Source organism: Lethenteron reissneri, chromosome 68, assembly GCF_015708825.2.
Source record: "Lethenteron reissneri isolate LAM-NWPU_2019-01 chromosome 68, ASM1570882v1, whole genome shotgun sequence".
Taxonomy (NCBI): domain Eukaryota; kingdom Metazoa; phylum Chordata; class Hyperoartia; order Petromyzontiformes; family Petromyzontidae; genus Lethenteron; species Lethenteron reissneri.
The window spans coordinates 6,979,236-6,987,628 of NC_083846.1; positions in this window are offsets into that span (position 1 = coordinate 6,979,236).

Here is an 8,393-nt window from a genome sequence, read left to right on the forward strand (position 1 = left end):
TGCAGCAGCGACGACCATGATGATGACGACGATGATGACGATGAGGACGATGATGATGATGATGACATTTTTTTTTAGACCCAAGAGCCCCCCCCCCCCCCCGTAACGAATGTTCATTTAGTTGTTGTAGTGCTGTGATTGATGGTGGCTTTGTTTTTGAAATCTTAGAACGTTTTGCTTCTTTTTTTGCGTTGTTGTGAGTGGTTATTCAAGAGGAAACCACCACCACCACCACCTTGCTGTTTGTTTTGCTGGTGATGTCTCTTCCACTTGGCAAGGGGATTTGTGCCGATCCGGAACACGCAAAGTGTTTTTTTGCGTTGATTTTGAAATTGAATAAAAATCACGAAATATGAACGCTTCGCTCCGTGTGTGTGCGTACGTGTGTGTGTGCGTATGTGTGCATGTGTGTGCGTGTTTTTGTGTGCGTGCGCGTGTGCGCGTGTGCGTGCTTGCCAACTGTGCCAACTAGCACAGTAGGGGTACCGCTGGTGGTGCATCTACCGGTCATCTCAGTCAGCCAACCCATGGCACCTGCTGGGTCTGTCCCCGTGACCTCCACCTGCACCTAGCCTGGCACAGTAGGGGTACAGCTGGTGGTGCATCTACCGGTCATCTCAGTCAGCCAACCCATGGCACCTGTTGGGTCTGTCCCCGTGACCTCCACCTGCACCTAGCCTGGCACAGTAGGGGTACAGTTGGTGGTGCATCTACCGGTCAACTCAGTCAGCCAACCCATGGCACCTGCTGGGTCTGTCCCCGTGACCTCCCCCTGCACCTAGCCTGGCACAGTAGGGGTACCGCTGGTGGTGCATCTACCGGTCATCTCAGTCAGCCAACCCATGGCACCTGCTGGGTCTGTCCCCGTGACCTCCACCTGCACCTAGCCTGGCACACTAGGGGTACCGCTGGTGGTGCATCTACCGGTCATCTCAGTCAGCCAACCCATGGCACCTGCTGGGTCTGCCCCGAGACCTCCTCATGCACCTAGCCTGGCACAGTAGGGGGGTACAGCTGGTGGTGCATCTACCGGTCATCTCAGTCGGGCAACCCATGGCGCCTGCTGGGTCTGCCCCGAGATCTCTTACTGTCAGCATCGAGCCTTCGACACTTCACGTGGTAGCCTCAAAGTGCACCTAGCCTGGCACCGTAACTTAGTGGTGAACGGCGGCTGTTGGTGTTGTGCGTGTCGCGGTTAGGAACGGGCGACCCGAGATCGATTCCCACTCAGGGCCAACACCGGGGACGATTATCCGAACCGATCACGGGCCTCCCCTAGGTCGACTCAACCTCAAAATGAATTCCTGGTGCGGTGTGCACTAAACATCTCCACTGGGGAGACAAAGGTTGCCGCGCGTGGTGGTGTCCACCCACCCCTTCGTGTGCCGTGCCGGCCTTCATAGGTGCTGCGACTCGCGAACAGCACTTGCCCCTACAGTCTGTTCCAGGCTGCACGGGGGATCTTTGTCTGGCTTTCATAGGTACTGATTCTCGCTAACAGCACTTGCCCCAACAGTCTGTTCCAGACTGCACGGGGGATCTTTGTCTGGCTTTTATAGGTACTGATTCTCGCCAACAGCACTTGCCCCAACAGTCTGTTCCAGACTGCACGGGGGATCTTTGTCTGGCTTTCATAGGTACTGATTCTCGCCAACAGCACTTGCCCCTACAGTCTGTTCCAGGCTGCACGGGGGATCTTTGTGTGATCCACCAACCCCTCTCCGTTGGGGCACTGGGACAGAACGGCGAATCCGACTCGACGGAGTGCAGGGGAATATGCCGCCTCGTGGGAATGAGTTCACTTGTACATGTGTAATAAAAGACTCCGTCAGGCACTTCTGGTCTCCGCTTGTCTTTTATTTAGGTTCTTCTCCGCACCCCCCACTGGCCTCCTCTCGGACCAGTGTTGCCTCACGTGCGCCCCGCGCACGCTCCCTCTCGCGTGCCACGCACGCTCTCTCTCTCTCTCGCGTGCTCCACACGCTCCTGCGTTAGCTCCTCTATTCCTGCACTCCGCACACCGCTGGCCGATGGCATGCTGAGGTCCTTCGGCCACGTGGCCGATGGCGCGGATCTTTCCTCACCACCCAACGTGGCTCAGCCTCTTAACTTCCCCCGACTGCCCCAATCTCTTCCGGGCTCCCACTTATATACATTCCCCCCACGTGACCCTGACTCCTCCCCCTTCCGGATCCTCAGATCCGGCCTTCCCATACTACCCCGCTGGCTCCGCCCCCATTCAATTCGCCTCCCATTGGAGCCGAGGTGAACGGTGGTCCCTCCCACGCGCCCCGCAGACCAGGCTCCGCCCCCCAATACCCCGGGCCGTGTGATTGGACCCGAGCCCAGTAACAAGCCCATTTACGCTCGCATTACACATGTATTGCATCGATCACAGTCAAATAACAACACAGCAGCAGCAGTAGCCCCGTATCCGCCGTCAGCGGTGCAGCGGAGATCCGTGCACGGAGCCTTATGCCCCTCGGGTTTTTTTTTTGTGTTGTCTTAGTCTGGCTGTATGAGCCTCGGTGAGTGACACTAAACCCTTTGGGAGCCTTAGTGTGGCTCTATGAGCCTCTGTAACTGACACTGAACCCTAGGGGGGGCTTAGTGTGGCTCTATGAGCCTCGGTGATTGACACTGAACCCTAGTGGGGCCTTAGTCTGGCTCCATGAGCCTCGGTGTTTGACACTGAACTCTATGGGAGCCTTAGTGTGGCTCTATTAGCTTTTGTGATTAACACTGAACCCGAGGGGGGCCTTCGTCTGGTTCTATGAGCCTCTGTAAGTGACATTGAACCCGAGGGGAGCCTTAGGGTGGCTCTATGAGCCTCGGAGATTGACAATGAACCCTAGGGGAGCCTTAGTCTGGCTCCATGAGCCTCGGTGGAGCCACCTAGCACAGTGTGGATACAAATACATCAGCACCCGCGAGGGGAGAGACAAAGACGGCCGGGAGGGCCTCTCCGCACCTCCTCGAGGAGCTCTCCATTACAGGAGGTGGTCCCTGCCAACTTTCACAGCAGTCGTGCGGTGTTGCCGGCCGCTGTGTACGCACGTGTCGGTGTGTGTATGTGGTGAACTTCTTTTGCACCATACGTAGCCAAACCGTGCTTAGTCGGAGGACAACAAACTAAACACAACAACAAGGAGCAGTTCTAAAGAAATCCGTTCTCAATGTAGTATCGTGTAGTGTATCGTGTATTGTGTAGTAGTGTATAGCGTAGTGCATAGTTGTGTATAGTGTAATGTAGCATATAGTGTAGTGCATAGTGTATTGTACAGTTGTGTAATCTATAGTAGCGTACAGTGTAGTATATAGTAGTGTAGTGTGTATAGTGTAGCAGTTTAATGTATAGTGTAGCATATAGTGTAGCACATAGTGTAGCGTAAAGTGTATTGTGTCGTTGTGTAGTCTATATTAGTATACAGTAGTTTGTGTGCGTGTACGGTGAATTTCTTTCACACCGTACGCAGCTATACCGCACTCAGAAGGAGGTGACCAGGGGGGGGGGACAACAAACTAAACACAACATCAACGAAGTTACAAAGAAATTTGTTTACGATGTAGTATAGTGGTGTAGTGTATAGTGTAGTGTATAGTAGTATAGTATATAGTAGTGGAGTACGTAGTAGTGAAAAGTGTAAGGTAGCGTAGAGTGTAGCGTACAGTGTATTGTATAGATGTGTAGTCTACAGTAGTGTATAGTCGTGTGTAGTGTAGATTAGTGTATCTCATATAGTGCAATGTGTATAGTGTAGCAGTGTAATGTTTAGTGTAGCATATAGTGTTGTGTGTAGTGTATTTGTAGTTGATTCAACTGAGTCGCAGACATGCTTTTGGAGGCTAACACATTAATTTAACACCAACACACGGGATAACTGTCCCTTAACAGGAGAACAACCTATGGTGGTGACCACCAGGCTAACTACACTAATTACAACGTAACTGCTACTATGGACTAGGACCACAGCTCGGGTCCAAGTCCACGTGTTGGAGACTCGGAGAACGTAGGACGTAGACGAAGGTTTCTTCAGGATGAACAGCAGCAGCGCTCCCTCTGGGGGACCCGGCTGAGATCCTCTGCGGCGTGGCCGGCTCCGCCCTTGGCCACGCAGACATTCCAGAACCCTCTAGCAGGATCTCAACCCAGATCCCGTGACCACCCCTAGCCCCCACTTGGGGCCCCTGTGTAGTCTTAACTGGTCACGTGTCCCCTCGGGTCAACCAGAGTGCATGGCCCTCAATAACCCCTTCCCTCCGGTTGGCACTCTCACACATAGGCCTCGGCAAGGTAAGGTAATTTACCCTTTTTACTGGGTAAAAGGGTAAAGGGTAAATATGTCGACATGCCAAGGGGTAAGGTAAAGGGTAGGGTAAAGGTAGCTCGGAAGAAATACCCGGCAGGGTAAAGATAGCGCAAAGTATTACCCGGTAAATACGGTGCCTTGTTAACCGCTAAAAGCTCCGTCGCGCAGTCCGTGGCCTACATTTAATAAGTAATATTTTTAAAAACTTGATTAGAAACACGCTTTTATGAAATGTACGAGTAATGCCAGAACTCCACGACTCCAGGAAGTGGCCCCGAAGCTTGCCATAACGTAAGGGACCGTGGTGATTTAGAGCCAACGTGAGTTGACCGTGGATAATTATACCCAAGCTGAAACATAAAATATGCAAAATAGTTTTTTAAAAAATATATTTTTTATGATAGAATATAGTATTGTCATCAGTATGACATAAGTATACCAAGTTTGCAGTCGATACGACATTAGGAAGTGGTTTAAAATTGAGTTTCAAGATTTGAGGATACAACAACAATAACGACAGAGTGAGTTAAAAGAAAGAGTGTAAAATTGGAATAATCGAGAGTATTATATATATGCATGAAGCGCTCTACCTAGCATTTACCGCTATAAACCTTGTTCATGTGTAGTAGTTCCCCAGTAATTACCCTGTAATCGGGTAATGTGTATGGGGTAAGGGTAAAAGGTAGGGTAAAGGTAAGCTCGTTGCTTTTTACCTTTTACCTTACCTGCTAAAGGGTAAAAGGTAGGGTAGAGTGATTGTATTGTGGTAAGGTAAAAGGTAGGGTAAAGGTAGGCTCGTTGTTTTTACCTTTTAACTTTTACCTTACCTTGCCGAGGCCTACTCACACCCGATCCTCTAGGGCTGGCTTTGCACGCCAAGCGTGATGCCTTCCAGCGCTATCGATCAGCGCTCACCGAACCCATCTAGGGCCGGTACTGCACCCACATCCTCGTGGTGTCCGCGATGTCGCGACACCGCACGGCGTGCCTCTCTCGGGCCGGCATTGCACAGTGACATCCCGCGATGTCACTACATACTGTATAGTTGTGTAGTCTATAGTAGTGTAGTGCATAGTGCTTTGTATGTGTGTACGTTGGATTTATTTCGCACCACCATACGTAGCCAAACCACGCGCAGTCGGAGGTGCCCATGGGGAAGGACAACAAACTAAACACCACAACAACAAGTAGCAGTTCTAAAGAATTGAGTTCTCAATGTAGTAGCGTGGTGTAGTGTTATAGTGTAGTGTATTGTGTAGTGTATAGTGTAGTGTATAGTAGTGTAGTGTATAGTCGTGTAGTGTGTAATAGTGTATAGTGTAGCAGTGTATTGTGTAGTGTAATGTATAGTATCGTGTATAGTGTGCTGTTTAGTAGTGTAGTGTGTAGTGTAAAGCAGATTGCGTGTGTGTACATTGAACTTCTTTCGCACCACCGTACGTGCCGGGGGAGAAGGACAACAAACTAAACACAACAACAACAACATGTAGCACTTCTAAAGAAACGAGTTTGCGTGATCCCAAATGAAATTTATTTGCGATTCCATGTTTTCAGTATTGGGACGTGTTGGCCAAGAAGCCTGTTACCTATCTACCTAATGAGAAAGAGGTTCAACGTTCGGTCACGAAAATTATTCCACTAAAATGTCCCAAGACCGCGATGATCATGACAAACCCGGTCTCGGCGCACGCCATGGTGGCTGGGAGATGTTAACTCCCTCGCCTGATATACAGGAGGTCGTGGGTTCGATCCCGACCATGGCAATTCCTGCTGCTGTATATTTGGAGTTTGTATGTCTCTCTCCCTCTCATCATCATCACGGTGGCTAGGAGATGTTAACTACCTCGCCTGGTATACAGGAGGCCGTGGGTTCAATCCAGACCCTGACGATGCCTGCTGCTGTGTATTTGGAGTTTGCGTGTTTCTCGCTTTCTCTCCCCGTGGTGGCGTGGATTTTTCTCCGGTTTTTCCCTCCAGATTTAGAATCAATATCACGCGTTTAGCGTATTATGCCTGCTGTTATACATTTCCGCGTGATGATAAGCCACTTCATTGGGATATTACTTGTGATAGCCAAGTCGCTTCTGCGAAAGAACTACAAAGATAAATGCGGCCTTATCTGGTAAAATGAAATTCGTTTTAAATTTAGTTTTAAATGACAAAACGCCTACAATTATAAAAAAAAGAAAAACGATTTCACGCAAGCAGCTAATTGAAGTATAGTTGACACTCGATTATCTGCGTGCGCCATTTAACGATTTGTGGATTAACCACGCACGCAAAAAATTTTACATAAATTAACAACTCGTAGATTTTCCCTTTAGACCAAAAATAAGAATCTAAAAACAGTGATGCGTTGTTAGTCTTGGAAATGTTTACGACAAATCACGTGCTTAAACCGAACAAAATATGTGTGTACTCAAATTAATGCGACGTGATCGCCTCTACAGTACAGTGGTTGCAGTATCTTTACAATAGTGGGTGGGGTTTGATTGATGTCTCATTGGCTGTGGCTCTGCTGCTGTCATCCACTGAGTGGAGCCAGAGTCTTCTGCTGAGCGGGAGCCAAGAAAATATTTTATTCTAATAAAGCATTTTTATTATTAAAAAAATAGTTTATTCTAATAATGATCATCACTGAGGATGCGCATCATCATCGATCGGTCGATCGGTCGACGATCATTTCGTATCCGTTCTGAATCGAAAGAGTAACAATCGAGATCGTCGGCTGTGCTTCACTTTGAGCAATCCCTCCGATCGTTTATTTTTTGTGGTTTTTAACTTTACGAAACTGTGCGATGGCAGACAAAGGGAAGCGCCGTGTTGTTGCAACCTTAAAGCAGAAAATACACATTTTGCACACCTTTTTAGGTGAATGAGTGTGTTTGGACTTTTGTAATGAAACAAGATGAACGCATTCTTTACGACACATTTGTTTTGTACATTAACAAAGTAAATTTCCTTAACCTAAACATAATTTATGCCTATACAGTCGAACCCCCTTTAACGAACACCCCTGTTAACGACTAACGCTTAACGATGGGATTCCATAGAGCCCAATGTGTAGTGTATAGTGTAGTGTATAGTAGTGTATAGTGTAGTGTATAGTGTAGTGTATAGTGTAGTGTATAGTATAGTGTATAGTATTGTAGTGTATAGGAGTGTATAATAACGTAGTATATTAGTGTAGTGTATAGTAGTGTATATTAGTGTAGTGTATAGTGTAGTGTATAGTATTGTAGTGTAAAGTAGTATAGAGTAGAACCCCTGTTACCGAACACCACTGTTAACGAATAATCGCTTAACGACGGGCCTCTGTAGAGCCCAATGTGTTAACTTACTGACCATTCCCCTGTTAACAATGGGCTGTCGTAGGTACAGTAAATATTAATTAATACAGTGGTTAACCATCATTAGACCTCCTTTGCCAGTACCAAAATATAATAATAGGGTTTTCCCCCTTTTTTTCTGGAAACAAAACTGAAACCTTTTTACAAGGATTCATGTCTGCATTAACCACAATACTTGCAGTCAAATGCAAACAAAAACACACTATGATAATATATGCATTGTCCTTGAAGCTGATTGGTCCACACCAAGGAAAGCCGTCCCTTGGTGTGGACCAATCAGTTTCAAGGACAATGCATATATTATCATAGTGTGTTTCGATTTAAAGCTTACGTGACTGCAGGGATTCATCTTCTTGGTTCTTTCGGTAAAGTCACGTAGAAGGGAAGTACTAAATTAATAAAAATATTTTATTTTATTATGTTTTATTTTTATTATTTTATTACTTCCCTTCTACGTGACTTTACCGAAAGAACCAAGAAGATCATAGTGTGTTTTATTTGCATTTGACTGCAAGTATTGTGGTTAATGCAGACATGAATCCTTGTCAAAAGGTTTCAGTTTTGCTGCCAGAAAAAAAGGGGGAAAACCCTATTATTATTATAATAGTGATTAACCACTACATAATTGTGTCTATTAATAATGTTGTGAGTATAATTATGTATTGATAGCCATTAATGTAAATATTATATAGTACGTTTTTTTGGGTGAAAAGGGGTCACTTTCGATGCTATC